The 17,242-nt window shown below is 46.6% G+C and overlaps 2 long non-coding RNA genes across 2 annotated transcripts; both read left to right on the top strand.

The window, feature by feature from the left end:
• Positions 1-1,947: 1,947 nt before the first annotated feature.
• LOC137039654 (uncharacterized) lies at positions 1,948-5,250 on the top strand. Its single transcript, XR_010897742.1, has 3 exons — positions 1,948-2,077; positions 4,875-4,934; positions 5,195-5,250. It is a non-coding gene; the product is annotated as an uncharacterized lncRNA (long non-coding RNA).
• Positions 5,251-6,900: 1,650 nt separating this feature from the next.
• LOC137039653 (uncharacterized) lies at positions 6,901-17,139 on the top strand. Its single transcript, XR_010897741.1, has 3 exons — positions 6,901-8,174; positions 16,897-17,013; positions 17,094-17,139. It is a non-coding gene; the product is annotated as an uncharacterized lncRNA (long non-coding RNA).
• The last annotated feature ends 103 nt before the right edge of the window (positions 17,140-17,242 follow it).

The following is a 17,242-nucleotide window of genomic DNA, read 5'->3' as shown; positions in this document are numbered from 1 at the left end:
CCTCCCCAAACGAGGGGCATGCGTCATCAACGAGAGAGACGAGGAAAACATGCAAATTAAAATTATTGCAGCCGGAAAAATTAGAGCTCATTTGTTTTTATTGATTAATTGATTTGTTTACTATTGCGACAGGCCTAAACACATAGTTTAATATATTGCTTAAAGAAACAGCTGGCAATATAGAATTCGCAATGTAACAACTATAAAACAGTTATATATAGTACGTGTATTTTCTTCATCTCTCCAGTACCGACAGCAGAACCGATAACATCAGAGATTATCGATACTGCGGTCTTTCATAATTTAGCAGCAGGGCTAATTTAATACCGGGTTTCGGTACCCATTCTTACCAGAGACGACTCCAGCACCCTGACCAGAGTCCAGAGACGACTCCAGCACCCTGACCAGAGTCCAGAGACGACTCCAGCACCCTGACCAGAGTCCAGAGACGACTCCAGCACCCTGACCAGAGTCCAGAGACGACTCCAGCACCCTGACCAGAGTCCAGAGACGACTCCAGCACCCTGACCAGAGTCCAGAGACGACTCCAGCACCCTGACCAGAGTCCAGAGACGACTCCAGCACCCTGACCAGAGTCCAGAGACGACTCCAGCACCCTGACCAGAGTCCAGAGACGACTCCAGCACCCTGACCAGAGTCCAGAGACGACTCCAGCACCCTGACCAGAGTCCAGAGACGACTCCAGCACCCTGACCAGAGTCCAGAGACGACTCCAGCACCCTGACCAGAGTCCAGAGACGACTCCAGCACCCTGACCAGAGTCCAGAGACGACTCCAGCACCCTGACCAGAGTCCAGAGACGACTCCAGCACCCTGACCAGAGTCCAGAGACGACTCCAGCACCCTGACCAGAGTCCAGAGACGACTCCAGCACCCTGACCAGAGTCCAGAGACGACTCCAGCACCCTGACCAGAGTCCAGAGACGACTCCAGCACCCTGACCAGAGTCCAGAGACGACTCCAGCACCCTGACCAGAGTCCAGAGACGACTCCAGCACCCTGACCAGAGTCCAGAGACGACTCCAGCACCCTGACCAGAGATGACTAAAAATTCAGCCCTGAGCCCACAACTACCAATGAGCCAAAAACTGAAGATGATCACCAGAAATCACATTATCGGCTTTAATATTTATTGCTCAAAAACGTATCAGATTGAAAACATTAAAAATGAGCATTTATCGGCTGATAATATGTTGACAATATGTTGTGTATCCCTACTTTTGTTGTTTGATTAACATTAATGACGCACTCCAAATGTACTACATTATAATAGATTTTAAGTCATGTTTAAAACTTATGTAACTATTAATTTATAAATGTAATTTCTGAATTGAACAAAGTATAGATAAATGCAGACATTAGGGCTGTCATGAATATACAATTTGGCTGTCGATTAATTGGCTAAAAAAAAAAGCAGTTATGCCGATTCATTGTCTGTTCTAGGCTTTGTTATACATTTGTGTGCTTCATTCATTAATTGGGATGCATTTAATCCTTTATAATAAAAAAAATCATAAGATTACAGTTAACACCTCTAAATATTAAAGTCATTTGTATATATTTATGGATAATATATTAACATAGTATGACAATAACAAGGTTGTGCACTCAAGCAGTCTTTTGAGGAGAAATAAAAATGAGTACAGCTCGAAGAAACTCCGTAACATACTGCATAAAAATGTGAAATGTGAAGTTATTATATTAGTAACATATGACACAGTTAAACAACAGCACACAACCAAGTGCTGTTTTCCTGAAAATCACCACGAATAAAAATGTCACACTGATTTCATATAACAGTTTCATAAGCAATTAATTAACAATAACACTTACATTTTAGATGCAATATTGACTATTTTTGAAAATAGTTCCAAACAAAGATCACAGCAGAACCAAACGCATCTCTCAGGCTGACTCAGCACTTATTCTGCCCTGTAAACACTTGTGTTGTGACTTATACACCGGGAGAATGGTAAAAAGCTCTACACAAGACATGTTTGATCATGCCATCTGGATGCTTAAAATTGAACAGGAGAATTCACGTTTTAAATAGCAGGTAAGTTGCAAGCGTGGCGTGAGAATCTCGGCTGCGTGTCGTGTTTTTATGTCGGCTCCCATGGTAACAGGTTAGAGCCTGCACACAGCCAAAAAACGCGTGCATGCTTCACGGTACCAAAATTCCAGTAGTTGGTAACAATACCAAACAAAATTGATGGAACTCTGTACCACAGCAAAATGTTATTTTGATTAACTATTTTCCTTTTTTATTTTATTAAATTCAATGAGTTTATTATTTATGATGATAATCATTAAATAATACATAAATGAAAAGGCTGTAGCCTATATGCCGGCGTAAAACTAAGCATTGTTTAAAGAGCAAGAGAAAAATAAGCAACCATCTAGGCATATTATTAGTAGATGCGTATTAGACATTGCTAAATCTACTGTAGCCTACAACAGCGCCGGTCCCCGCACACAGCTCGCACGTGCATCACACGAAGATCGCGCGCGCCGCATAGACTAATTTATTAGAGCAGACATGCAGTATCAACACTTTTCTGACATTTATCAATAAAATAGCTTAGAAACTTAAAAGTCCTACCATATATTTCCCACGCAATCGCTCTAATGCATCCATAATATATGTATTGTGCTACTCTGTATCTGATTCAGAACGAGCAGAAATCTGTAAGAAATGTAACTGATTTTAAAAGCTGTATGCAGGAGGAGCAATACACTTTTGGGCAGCTTAATATATGTCATTGCCGTCCTGTGCACAAGAAAAGCAAGCGGTTCTCAGCTCAAGGTTCAGATGGATGTCATTCCGCGCTTCAAAGTCAAAACGTAAACATAATTTAAAGAATCGCTCATAGTGAATAACCATACCATAACGAAGACTTCCATTATGAGTATGTGAAATTCTGCGTGGCATAGGGACGCAATAACGTGTCCCATTAATCGAACTTTAACATGTAAAACGTGAACATGAACGGGATGTGCTAAAAAACAGCTCATGTAAACACCTTAATCAGAATATTATCTTATTCTTATATATTATCTTATTCAGAATAAGACCAATGATGTAAGCCATGTTACCTAGTTATGCACACTAACGAAGCTTTAATTTCTCTTCAAATGCTGAGCTTCAAATTACGGCATATTATAAAGTATTATGGAACGAAACTTCTAGTCAGCTTAATGTGCTCAACAAGACAATATTTCAGACACTAAGGTGCTGACAATGCGTTTGCGTCACAAGAAAATGAAAAGCATTAACGTAGTGCACTTTTGCCGTTTGATAAACAGATCGTATGCCACATTTAATGCTTTCAAATATTATATAAAAGTAACCTTATGATGACTTAGCATCTGCACCAAAAAATAAAAAAATAATAAAAAATATAAATAAAATTGCCGCTTCAGACCTCCTCGTCAACTTTAGTGTCAGACTCGTTGTAAAACCAGGCCTCAGCGTGACTGGAGGCGGGAATGCCTCACAAAGGCTATCAACAAACTAAAATAAAATTACTTAAAAGTATATATAACAAAATATAAGCACAATATAGTAAATTATTGTAGATGTAAAATCACCTTTATCCAGGAAACCAAATCGGCACGAGAAACTAACTTTTCTGGAGGCCTAACTGCATCTCAAGAATAACTAGCTTATTTTCAATTCTGAGAAAAACACGGTCAGTTAGTAAATTATGAATGTGTTCACCCCTCTATTTTCGCCGAAAATGTTAACAAAAATGTATTTAATTTTAGAAAGAAAAAACAACTTACCGTCTCGGTGGCATGGAGCTAAAAGGGCGTTGTTATCTTGAGTAGGGCTGGGAATCGTTTAAAAAAAAGAATCGATTCCTTGACTCCAAGGCGTAAGGAATCAAGATTAAATTCCTAAGTTTGGTATCGATTCCAGCAAGCAGAATCGAGCCCTCTTTAAGACCCTTACTTTAACCGACAGAGTTAATCATTAATCTTCGCTCACTAATAGTGAATGGAAGTCTATTTGAATTTTGAAATGGAAAATGTGTAACTGCAACACCGCAAATTTTTTTACAATTTCATAGAAGAGACACCACAGTATGATTCAAATATGACGGATTTTATTTAATGTGAACATAACATTGCATAAACTTGCTAGTAATAAACAATTTTAGTGCATGTTAAGCATACTAGTTATTGTGTGTGTGTGTGGGGGGGGGCGTGTTGTGACATGAGGACAAAAATCGTATAATGGCATGGGTATGACAGGTATTACAAGGAGAGGGTGAAATATGAGGACATTGGCCATATCCCTTTCAAAATGCATATAAATCATACAGGATGATTTTTTTTAGAAAGTAAAAATGCAAAATGTTTCCTGTGATGGGTAGGTTTAGGCGCAGTGTCGGGGGATAGAAAATACAGTTTTTACAGTATAAAAATCAATACGCCCTAGGAATGTCCCTATGTGTCAAAAAACAGTGTGTGTGTGTGTGTGTGTGTGTGTGTGTGTAGGCTATGTTGGATAGACTGAACGTGAGATATACAACCAATCGGAGGAGAGCTCTTCTAGCCAATCATAATGAAAAAAATATTAAATTAAATTATTTCACCACCTTTTAGCTTTTGGCTTGCTCATTTGGGGAAACCTACATGTAATCTATATTACCTATCTGCTCGTATTGACACCATATGATAATTGAAATGAGCTGGATAACATCCCAGTTTTCACCAGAGCGACTGTACAACCGAATCAAATTCTGTCACATTTAACACTGTGAAAATGCTTTGAAACAATTGGAATTGTAAAAAGCGCTATACAAATAAAGTTGACTTTGATTTTTTTGTTGCTTTTGTGTCCACAGCAGCCCACTACACCCCAAAGGCTCTTTTAAGAGCCAAGACACAGTCAGTGCTTTGGCTTTGTAAGTACATGTTTTGTTAACTATGTACATGTTAACTATATAAGACAAGTTTGGGTTTATGTGAAGTATGCCATACCCTGCAGCAAGTCTTAGTGAAGACATTAACATTTGTTTTTTTTGTTTGTTTTTTTTTCTCTCAGATTTCCCAAATTAATTATGTTCTGATTAGTCTATAACCATTGATGAAATATTGTACCTTGTAGAGGCCCATCACACTCATATTCAACTGTTTTTCTCTTTTTTTGCTTTTGTGTCCACAGCAGCCCACTACACCCCAAAAGGCTCGTTTAAGAGCCAAGACACAGTCCGTTCTTTGGCTTTGTAAGTACTTCTTTTCACTAACTGTCAGACAAATTTTACGTAATTGTTGGCATAATGCAGCATAGCTGTACATGAAAAGAACCTGTTAGCAGGTTTAATTTATAACTAATTATTGTGATTTCTTTGTTTTATTAGATTTTGGATTGTCTTGCACTGCCTTCTCAGTTTTTATTTTTAAGTAAGTAATATTACTATACTGCTCCTAAAGGTATCCTCAGTAGTGCATGTTGTTTATTTTAAGACTTAAAACCGGATTTACATTTGGACAACTGGTCAAAATAGCAAACAAAAACAAACAAACAAGGTACAATGTTTTCAGACCTCAAATAATGAAACATGTGAACAAACATCCCTTTTAAACCAATACTAATGTTTCAACTTAGGAAGAGTTCATAAATAACTAATGGGACTGGATGATGAATTAATTCAATTTCTATCTCCCGGTAATTGTTTGACTTTTGCCATGATCATCCAGTCCCATCACTAAAATATTTGGGTGCTCCAGCTCATCCCAAACCTGCTTCAAAGCTTCAATGCCATGAGCCCATTCCAGAGACACATCCAACCCAAAGCCGCTCCAGCCCCTGAACCCGTTCCAAAGACTACTGTTTTAAATAATAATTAAACAGACAACTATTAAAAACTCATGTTTTGAACTTGATCCTTTATCGTCTGTCTTGCTTACACAATGCAAATAGCGGCAAAATGTTTAAGAAAATTCTGAAAACTTTTGCAATTTATTTATAGTTAAGGTATTTTATTTCATTTCACTTTTGTGTTTTTGTTTGGCAGACATAGCTGTTATTTTACAATTTTGTTTTCTACAGACACATGTAGCATTGTTAAAATGGCCTCAGATTATCTTAAAAACTGGAGGAAGGTCAATTATATGGTAAAAAAACTAGCTGAGGATGACAATGACGAGTTCATGGATGACCAGTACATGCCCTATCTAGATGATGACGAGTTTGATGCCGTGGATGACGGCAGGGATCAAGAGAGATACAGTGTTGAAGATCCTGACACAGAAGATGAAGTAATGGAAGAGGCACCTGAAATAGCAGATGCAGACCCAGATGAAAACAGATTGGACCTATGTAGTGACTTGGCAGACTGGGCAGTGACCAATAATCTGACACACAAATCCCTCAATGACTTGCTCCAAATTCTACGTAAACATGGTCACAATGAACTGCCAAAGGATTCACGGACACTTCTTTGTACTCCAAAAGTAGTGGAACGGCAAACAAGATGTAATGGCGAATACATCTATTATGGTTTGGAAACTGGTATACGGCGCACACTTCTTCAGTGCCCAACTTCACCAGATCACATTGCGGTCACTATTAATGTTGATGGTGTGCCATTATACAGATCCAGTGCTGCTCAATTCTGGCCCATGCTGGCAAAGGTTGAGGGATTTGAGCCTTTTATCATCTGCCTGTTTAGTGGTATAACAAAACCTGAACCATTGGAAGACTATGTCCAAGACCTGGTAGAAGAAATTCAAAGGCTCAGGGAAAATGGAATCCAACACAATGGAAATGCCTTACAGGTGCAGATAAAAGCATTTATTTGTGATGCTCCAGCAAGAGCTTTCATGAAAAACATAATCTACCACACTGGATACCACAGCTGTGACAGATGAAAAGTTCAACCAGATGGCCTACAGAGCAAAACACCAGAATGGGGAGACACCACTGATCAGAGCAGGCATCCCATGTGTCAGTTCTTTTGTTCTTGACTATATGCACCTTGTTTGCCTTGGAGTAGTGAGGCGCATTCTGTATTACTTGTGCAGGATCCCCAATCCTCGTAGACTTTCTCCAAGACAGAGAGCTGAACTCTCCAGTGAACTATTTAGACTGAGGAATGCAATGCCAAGTGAGATGGCCAGGAAGCCCAGATCCCTTCAGGAGTTGGATAGATGGAAAGCCACTGAGTTCCGACAATTTCTGCTATACACCGGACCAGTGGTACTCCATGGAATTGTGGACCCAGATTTGTACCACCACTTCCTTTGCCTGACGATTGGAATGTCGGTCCTTCTTTCTTCTGATCGTGAGAGGAGAAACCACTTTTTGCCATATGCAGCAGACCTTCTCAATCATTTTGTCATCAATAGCACTGAGGTCTATGGCAATAAATTCACAGTCTACAATGTGCATGCGATTAAACACCTCCATGAAGATGTTGCACATTTTGATTGTTCATTAAATGATATATCTGCTTTTCCTTTTGAGAACCATCTGAAAACCATCAAGAAGCTTGTCAAAACCAGCCATAACCCTTTGGTGCAAGTGGCCAAGCGTATGGCAGAGAAGGACCGTGCACAAAAAAATACAAAACAGAGACAAACTGACCTCCAGCCCGTGTCAGGAAAGCAGAGGGACCGTTGCTTTTTGCTCAATGATGGCAGCGTAGCTTTTGTGAATGAAAAAAAAAACAGATGGCAAATTGGTTTGCAGTGTCTTTCCATACCACCAAACCGCCAACCTCTTTGAAAAGCCTTGCCAGTCCAAACTCCTGGACATTGCTTTTGTTGGCAGTACCTGCAGCCCGATTAAAACACAGCTACTGCAAATCCAGGACTTAAAAACTAAAGCTGTATGTCTACCACATTGTGGAGGATATGCCATCTTCCCTTTGTTGCATAATGTAGAATGAATAAAGAACAATTTTTTTTTAAATTTTTTTTTAAAGTTGCCTTTTTTGTAGTTTCAGACATGGTTTTTGCAAGGGCTGTTTGGATTGAGGGTGAGAAACATTTTGAGGGCGTCATCCCAACGAATTGGATACTTGAAGATGAAAAAGTGGTGCGATGGCCAAAAACCCAGGTCCAGTCGGCACTAAAAAAAAAATTAGATCCAATGGAGGACTGGCTCACTTTCCAGCTGGTGAAAATTAAAATTACATCAGGTACAAACACACATAATAACCTACTAAATGTGTTGTTAATCCCCTTTGTTAGATCCCTGGGTTTCTGATTAGTTATGTCTCATTCACTTACCTTGTGCAGTGTTTCCCATAAGTTGATAATTTAGGCTACTTGTGGTGGTGGGCGGGCAGGGTGGAGAGGCACAGTGCTTGATGAGCTGGTTCAGAATAAGCTAGTCAAACAAAAGTTTAAGAATTGATATGCAAACATAGCTAGCGATGGGCATTTTTGTCAAATTTTCATTTCGATCGTCTCAAAAATTAGTAATGATGAACCGTGGGCGGGGCTTGTGCGGGGGGCGCGTATCCGTGATGAAGATATGAAACTATTTTAAGACTGTTACGAAAATTTATGCTGACAAAACACGAGATATCTATGCAAATAAGAACATATGACTATAAAAAATTGTCTTTAAAAAAGAAACTAAATAACCGTCTCAAATAACCCATGTCAATGATATTGGGCATTGTATTTGAGCTGAAACTGTGAATACAGCACCCCGCAGAGCTTTGCTAGAGAGTTAATAAACTCAATAAAACGCATCCTATATGAGATTAATCAGATATATGCCTATTACAATTTAAAGGACGCAAATGCGCACGTAAACTTGGCCAACAGGCTTGAAAACGAAACTCATTTTGAATGCGCTCTTTCCTTATCAACAATGCTAATACACGGGGAACGAAATCACAGATCATTTACAACGCTATAATCGTGTTCTTATTATAATTCTATGTAGCCTACGACAGATAGTTCCCTTTCAGTCGGTCACGTTCGACGTACGTCAGAACTGAACCGACGAATGGGATCTTACTTTAGAGACCAATCCTACTTCGAGCATCTAACAACGAGCCAATGAAATTTGGCATGCGATCACGCATTCCACGCTCCGCCCCGCAGCGCGGGTATAAATAGGAAGTGGAATGATAGATCAGCGCTTTCTACTTCGGAGCCGAACAGTGTTTCATTGCTGTTTCTACGAAGAGCTTCTGACTACGAGTCAAAAACCTTCCTGTGAAAGAGTTTGCCAGTGCGGGTGATACGGCGCGTCAGCGAGAGACCGTCCACTTCAGTGATAGAGTGTACAAAGAGCTGTTGGTTCGCTGAGCGTTTCCTTACACACACACATTACAGTTGGTTCGCTGGGCGCTCACACATACATATCACTGAGAGCTCACGCAGGCTTGCACTATCGAACTGCGTGGAGCCGCGGTCATCTCCCTGAGTGCTTCAGCACTAAAAGAGCAACTTCCTTTTCACAAAAGAGCAACACGGTTTGACCCTGCGTCTTTTTCAAGATGTCATTCAAGCCGTGTGTTTCTGGATGCGGTCGATTTCTGTCTCCGCTTGACGGACACGTTCGTTGTCTCTCGTGTCTGGGCGCACAGCACGCTGAGGCTGCGTTCGTGGATGAGACATGTTCCCATTGCGGGAATATGTCCATTGCAGTGTTGCGGTCCCGTCTCCAGTACCTCAGAAGAGGTGGAACACCATCGTCCATCCCCCGATCTAGTGGTCCTCCAGCTGCAAAGCAGAGGGCTACTACTTTGGCTGATGACCTTGGTGGGGACCTGAGGGTGTCGGTCAGGGTAAACCCGACGGGTCTCACGGCTCCTCGGGCCCCTCCCCCCTCCACTGTACTGGTGGAGCTTCCGGAAGGGCGCGCTGACCTCCCACGTGGAGCGCCAGTCGTCTCTTTTGGGGCTCCGGCGGAGGACCAGATGTCGGTTGCTGCATCGGGGGATGAGCTAATGGGTTCCGAGGATGAAGACTCGGCTGCGTTGCCCCCTTCGGGTGTGACAGCGTTGCCCGAGTCTGACCCGGAACTTACGGCTATGCTTGCCCGGGCCGCCGCAAGTGTCGGGCTTGAGTGGAACCCTCCACCACGTCCCGAACCTTCGCGGCTGGATGATTGGTTTCTCGGGACGGGTCGCGCTGGTTCTCAGCGTCCCGCCCCGGTGCCTTTCTTCCCGGAAGTGCATCAGGAGCTCACGAAGTCCTGGGTAGCGCCGTACAGCGCACGCCAGCGATCGACTGACTCCTCCATCCTCACCACTCTCGATGGTGGTGCAGCTAAGGGTTACGAGGGGATCCCTCCAGTCGAGCGGTCGGTTGCGATGCACCTGTGTCCTAAGACCGCTGCGGACTGGAGGCACGCCCCGCGTCTCCCCTCCCGGGCGTGTAAGTTCTCGTCCGGCTTGACGGGCAAGGCTTACTCAGCCTGCGGAGAAGCTGCATCAGCTTTGCACGCCATGGCGCTCCTGCAGGTCCACCAGGCCAAAGCGCTCATGGAACTGCACGAGGGTGGTTCCGACCAGGCAGTTATGCAGGAACTGCGAGCCGCGACGGACCTCGCCCTCCGGGCGACGAAAGTCACGGCCCGCTCCCTGGGTCGGGCGATGTCCACCTTGGTGGTCCAGGAACGCCACCTGTGGCTGAACCTGACAGACATGCGGGATTCGGACAAGGTTCGGTTTCTAAACGCCCCTGTCTGTCAGGCCGGCCTCTTCGGCGACGCCATCGAGGACTTTGCCCAGCAGTTCTCGGTGGCCAAGAAGCAGACGGAGGCCATCAAAAACATCCTGCCCCGGCGGCCCGCTGCTGCCTCCACCCAGCCGCCCGGGGCAGCCCCCCAGTCTGCTCGTCGCCGAGGGCGTCCTCCAGCGTCCGCCTCCGCCCCTGCTAAGCCCAAGCAGCAGCCTCCACCCGCGAAGCAGGGCGCCGGACGCAAGGGGGCCGCCCAACCCGTCCAAGGGCCCGCCAAGCCTGCCGGCAAGCGCAAGGGGAAGCGGCCCTGAGACGGGCAGCCCAGGGAGAAGAGGAGCTGCTCTGAGGGAGATGATGTCCGCATCCCTCCCACCCCCCCGGAGGAGGACCGGGGGGACTTCACTGGTCACAACATCTCTGCCGCTGGCTCTCCGGAGTCCAGCGGTACCCACATTTTCACAAAAAGAGCAGTTTCCTCTCTCTCTGGGCCCCAAGAGGGTCAGGTTGGCAGTGTGCGACGCCCACGGGCCTTGTCACTCCTTTCCTACCCTCCCGTCGCCAGGGGGCAGCTGTGTGAGCCTCGAGGACGCCCCCGGGCCTTCTCACCCACACACTGCCTCTCTTGTGAGCACTCAGTCAACACTCCGGGCCGCCCACGGGCCTTCCGGGTCGGGGCTGAGTGCTTCACTTCCCTGCCTCCGGGCAGTGGACAGCAGAGTGGGCTCCGAGGACGCCCCCGGGCCTTCTCACCCACTCTCTGTCCAAACCAGGAGTGCTCAGGCAACACTGCGGGCCGCCTCCGGGCCTCCCGAGTCGGGCCAGAGTACTCCGCTTCGCTGCCCCACCCCGGGCACGTCTGTGGTGCCGTTGGTCCCGCTTGTACGGTCTCTGGGGGCCTGGCTAGGTCTCCCCAGGCCGTCTCGCTGGCTCATCCGTACTATCAGACTCGGCTACGCGATTCAGTTCGCACGCCGGCCACCCAAGTACAAGGGCATCCTCTTCACCTCCGTGCGAAGCAGCGATGCTCAAGTCTTGCGGTCAGAGATCGAGGTCCTACTGGCGAAGGACGCGATCGAGCCGGTTCCTCCAGCCGATATGAAGACGGGGTTTTACAGCCCCTACTTCATTGTGCCCAAGAAAGGGGGTGGGTTACGGCCAATCCTGGACCTGCGAGTTCTGAATCGGGCCCTGCACAAGCTCCCGTTCAGGATGTTGACGCAGAAACGCATTTTCCAATGCATCCGTCCCCAGGATTGGTTTGCAGCGATCGACCTGAAGGACGCGTACTTCCATGTGTCTATTCTCCCTCGACACAGACCGTTCCTACGCTTTGCGTTCGAGGGGAAAGCATATCAGTACAAGGTCCTGCCCTTCGGGCTGTCCCTGTCGCCCCGCGTCTTTACGAAGGTCGCGGAGGCAGCCATTGTTCCACTCAGAGAACGCGGCGTTCGGATTCTCAACTACCTCGACGATTGGCTGATCCTAGCCCAGTCGAAGGACCAGTTGTGCGAACACAGGGACCTGGTGCTCAGTCACCTCAGCCAGTTGGGCCTTCGGGTCAACCGAGAGAAGAGCAAACTCTGTCCCACACAGAGGATCTCTTATCTTGGTATGGAGCTGGACTCGGTCAACCGGACGGCGCGCCTCACCGAGGAGCGAGTCCAGTCGGTGTTGAACTGCTTGAATATGTTCAAGAGCAGGACAGCGGTCCCACTGAAGTTCTTTCAGAGGCTCCTGGGGCATATGGCATCTGCAGCCGCGGTCACGCCGCTCGGATTGCTCCATATGAGACCGCTTCAACGCTGGCTCAATGGCCGAGTCCCGAGGTGGGCGTGGCAGAGCGGTCAGTACCGGGTCCCAGTGACTCCTTACTGCCGCCAAACCTTCAGCCCGTGGTCCAGCACTTCGTTTCTCCGGGCCGGGGTGCCCCTAGAACAAGTGTCCAGGCATGCTGTGCTATTCACGGATGCCTCCACCACAGGCTGGGGGGCCACGTACAACGGGCATGCAGTTGCTGGTCTGTGGACGGGGCCGCAATTGCATTGGCATATCAATTGCCTCGAGTTACTGGCAGTACATCTGGCACTCCGCCGCCTCAAGGGGCCGCTGCGTGGCAAGCATGTACTGGTCCGTACGGACAGCACCACGGCCGTTGCGTACATCAACCGTCAGGGTGGTCTACGCTCCCGTCGTCTGCTCCAACTCGCCCGCCACCTCCTCCTGTGGAGTCAGAAGCAGCTGAGGTCGCTTCGGGCCATTCATGTCCCTGGTGTGCTGAACCAGACAGCCGACGAGCTCTCTCGTCAGCCGACACCTCCGGGAGAGTGGCGACTCCACCCCCAGGCGGTCCAGCTGATATGGGACCAGTTCGGAGCCGCACAGGTCGACCTGTTTGCCTCTCCGGACTCGACCCATTGCCAGTGGTACTATTCCCTGACCGGGGGTACCCTCGGCACAGATGCACTGGCGCACAGCTGGCCCCGGGACCTACGCAAGTATGCGTTTCCCCCAGTGAGCCTTCTTGCACAGACTCTGTGCAAGGTCAGGGAGGACGAGGAGCAGGTCTTGTTAGTTGCGCCGTATTGGCCCAACCGGACCTGGTTCCCAGAACTCACGCTCCTCGCGACAGCCCCTCCTTGGCCGATTCCCCTGAGGAAGGACCTTCTTTCTCAGGGACGGGGCACGCTATGGCACCCGCGTCCAGACCTCTGGAATCTTCATGTCTGGTCCCTGGACGGGACGCGGAGGTTCTAGATGGACTACCACAAGCTGTCGTAGATACCATCGCTTCAGCTAGAGCCCCCTCTACGAGGCGCCTCTATGCTCTGAAGTGGAACCTGTTCGTTGAGTGGTGCGCTTCCCGCCGGGAAGACCCCCGAAGGTGTTCGATCAGTGTCGTGCTTTCCTTCCTGCAAGATGGGTTGGAGAGAAGGCTGTCTCCCTCCACCCTCAAGGTATATGCTGCAGCAATAGCAGCATACCATGATGTAGTAGAAGGTAAGTCCGTGGGGAAGCACGACCTAATCGTCAGGTTCCTCAGAGGTGCGAGGAGACTAAATCCTCCTCGTCCATCCTCGGTACCCTCTTGGGACTTAGCTCTAGTGCTCCGAGCACTTCAGAGCCCTCCCTTCGAGCCTTTGGCGTCTTGTGAGTTAAAAATCTTGTCAATGAAGACAGTGCTCCTGACGGCATTGGCCTCGATCAAGAGGGTAGGGGACCTGCATGCACTTTCGGTCAACGAATCGTGCCTAGAGTTCGGGCCAGGTAACTCTCACGTCGTCCTGAGACCCCGGCCCGGATATGTGCCCAAGGTTCCTACCACTCCCTTCCGGGATCAGGTGGTGAACCTGCAAGCGCTGCCTTCGGAGGAGGCAGACCCAGCCCTGGCTTTGCTGTGTCCGGTCCGCGCACTTCGCGCTTACGTTGACCGGACCCAAAGCCTTCGGACCTCAGAGCAACTCTTCGTCTGTTACGGAGGCCAGCAGAAGGGAAAGGCTGTCTCCAAGCAGAGGTTAGCCCACTGGATAGTGGATGCTATAGTCTTGGCCTACCAGTCCCAAGACGTGCCTTGCCCGTTCGGTGTAAGAGCTCACTCCACTCGGAGTGTTGCTTCTTCCTGGGCGCTGGCTCAAGGCGCCTCGCTGACAGACATATGTAGAGCTGCGGGCTGGGCGACACCTAACACGTTTGCTAGATTCTATAGCTTACGTGTAGAGCCGGTATCTTCCCGCATCCTCGCCCCCAGTGGCCAGGAGCGCTAAGTGCCCGTTCTAAGTGTCGGCTTGCGAAACGCCACTCCCGCCCTCTGGGCCGGATACGTGCGTCTATTGTCTCCAGTTGTGTTCCCCGGGAAACCGGCTAACCCTGTCGAGCTCCTCCGTCACCCCTCCGGTGTCAGACGTTGCGGACCGTCTGACGCCAGGCCTGCACCCGTATGCTTGTGAAACGTGGCTGTAGGCTGGGTTCCATATGTAGCGGTTCCCTCACGGCAACCCCATATGTGTATTCTTCCACGGTATCAGCTACCCTTCGGGCTAGCCCCGTGTCTTTCCCTCGACAGAGCCCGCTCTGTCGTCTCTGGGCGTGTTCTTTCCCCCCTTCAATCAGGCTGGAACCACCCCAGAGACTACCATATGTTGCACTACCCTGCCAGGTTAGTCCTTATGTGTATTCTGCCACCTCTCCTTCCCTGAAGGACGTGGCCCCGCAGCGTACCCTCTCTCTCAAGAACGAGGTAGGCACGCTTTCCCAGCGTTATCCAATAGTCATTCTGAGTGGGTCTTGCAGAAACAGCAGTGACTGTACTCCCTGCTTGGAGCCCTGACTTCCGTACCATACTAGACGGTGCAGTGCGCTCAAGCAGGACGCTGGAAGGGCCAGCATCCTGGCGTTTTCCATAGGGATCCCATTCGTCGGTTCAGTTCTGACGTACGTCGAACGTGACCGACTGAAAGGGAACGTCTCGGTTACGTATGTAACCCTCGTTCCCTGAAGGAGGGAACGGAGACGTACGTCCCGTCGCCAGATGCTGTGCTTCCGCTGGGAGTCCGGTCACCTTCGGCTCCTCAGTAGGAAAAGCGCTGATCTATCATTCCACTTCCTATTTATACCCGCGCTGCGGGGCGGAGCGTGGAATGCGTGATCGCATGCCAAATTTCATTGGCTCGTTGTTAGATGCTCGAAGTAGGATTGGTCTCTAAAGTAAGATCCCATTCGTCGGTTCAGTTCTGACGTACGTCTCCGTTCCCTCCTTCAGGGAACGAGGGTTACATACGTAACCGAGACGTTTTCGAATCCAAGAGAAACAACTTTAAAACAGATCTACTTTTAAAAAATGAGGGACACTTCTGCATCATTAATATCATCAATGATTGTGAAAAATAAATAGCCTATCTAAAAATAATATGACCGTCTCAAATAACCCAGAGTCGAATGTCGGGCTGTTTGCATTTGAGCTGAAGAGAATGAACACCAGCAGAAATAACGGCAGCGCTTTGCTAGCTGGTTATTAAACTCAACCAAACGCCGTCCTATATAAAATTAAGCAGATACAGACAACATATAATTAAGTATTAAACAAGTAATCTTACAATGTGCATCTGTGGAAAGAGACGCGCAGTAGCAGTATTAACATTAAGTGACAAGGCAGCTTTCTCACTGGATCTCTAGTGTGCATACTATTAACAGTGTCGATTGCTCCATCTATACCGTTTAAATGGATATCACATAGATGACTCAGAATATGTTTTATCGCGTTTTGATACTCCCCAGAGAAGAGGAAATAACTGAAAACGTTTTAGGCGTAAAAATAAATCTTTGTTTGGTGTCTTTTTTTGAAAACTATCATTAGAAAAGTCAAGATTTACCTGAGTTAGGTCCTGAATGAATCAGCCGTTTAATTGCAGTTGATCACCTTTGTGACGCACGTTGGCTAACGAGTCAAAGTCGCGCGCATCAGTTCACGCTTCTTCTTCTTCTTCTTTAGGCAGCTTGCATCTTTTGTTGCATTACTGCCACCTACTGTATTAACCCCCTTTTCTCGCTCTATTTATTTTTCTTGTCTATTCTGAAATTACCCCATTTTCATTCTGCCTAGAATTTCGTTTCCTACTCATACCATTATCTATTAATACACCCACTCTGTTTTTTTTATTATAGTAGAATATAAATGTTTCCCTTTTTCATTATGCCACTGCTGCTGCCATTTGTCAAATATTTCATTCCACATATGCTCTTCCACTCTGATTTAGAAAACATAAGATTGATTTTAACATTTGCCTTTTGGTTGCCTATGCTAAATGTATCTTCTTTCCTTCTTTTACAGCCTTTTTTCCCTTCCTATCCTTCCTCATTTCAACCATCAACCCTATAGCAGTTTCACTGCACCATAGACTGTACAAAACTAAATAACAAAATTTAAAAAATTAAAAATCACTCAGGGTATCCAACAGAGGGCCGAAAATACTGAAATCCGTGAAGTGAAATCAGATTTTATCTTCCTGGGCAGGTCACAGTTTACCTTATGGGAAACACTGTTGTGTACATGTGCTCTGTCAGTTAGGATCATTGCTTATGTGTGTAGTATGTGTTAGCTTTACCCCTGCAAGTACTCAGTGTTCTGATTTATTGAAGACATTTGAACTCTCATCCCCCACCACCTCCAAGTACATACACTTTACTTTACATTTCTATTTAACTTGGTAATTAATTTTGCAGAAAACGAGAAAGACTGTGAGCTTTATGACTACACGTCATCAGCCCAAACTGACCACGAAAATACTATGCCAGAGAAGAGAGTTGTAAAAAAGAGGAAATTTAAGGATTATATGGAATGTAAGTGCATACATGTTTTCAAAAATATTGTATAGATTATTTTACTTGCAAAAGTAGGCTTACTGATTTAAAAATTGCAGGGCCAGTTATCTCAGAAGATGATGACTCAAGAGTCAAGAAGAACTCCGGTTTCATTTCTTGAACCTATTAGAAATAAGGATTTTCTACAGATTTATCACAACACATACTGAGTGCTGTATAAATTCCAATTTTAATGTTTTATACATAG

The sequence above is a fragment of the Pseudorasbora parva genome, chromosome 14, assembly GCF_024679245.1.
Source record: "Pseudorasbora parva isolate DD20220531a chromosome 14, ASM2467924v1, whole genome shotgun sequence".
Classification (NCBI taxonomy): Eukaryota; Metazoa; Chordata; class Actinopteri; order Cypriniformes; family Gobionidae; genus Pseudorasbora; species Pseudorasbora parva.
This window is presented reverse-complemented; position numbering and strand designations above follow the sequence as displayed.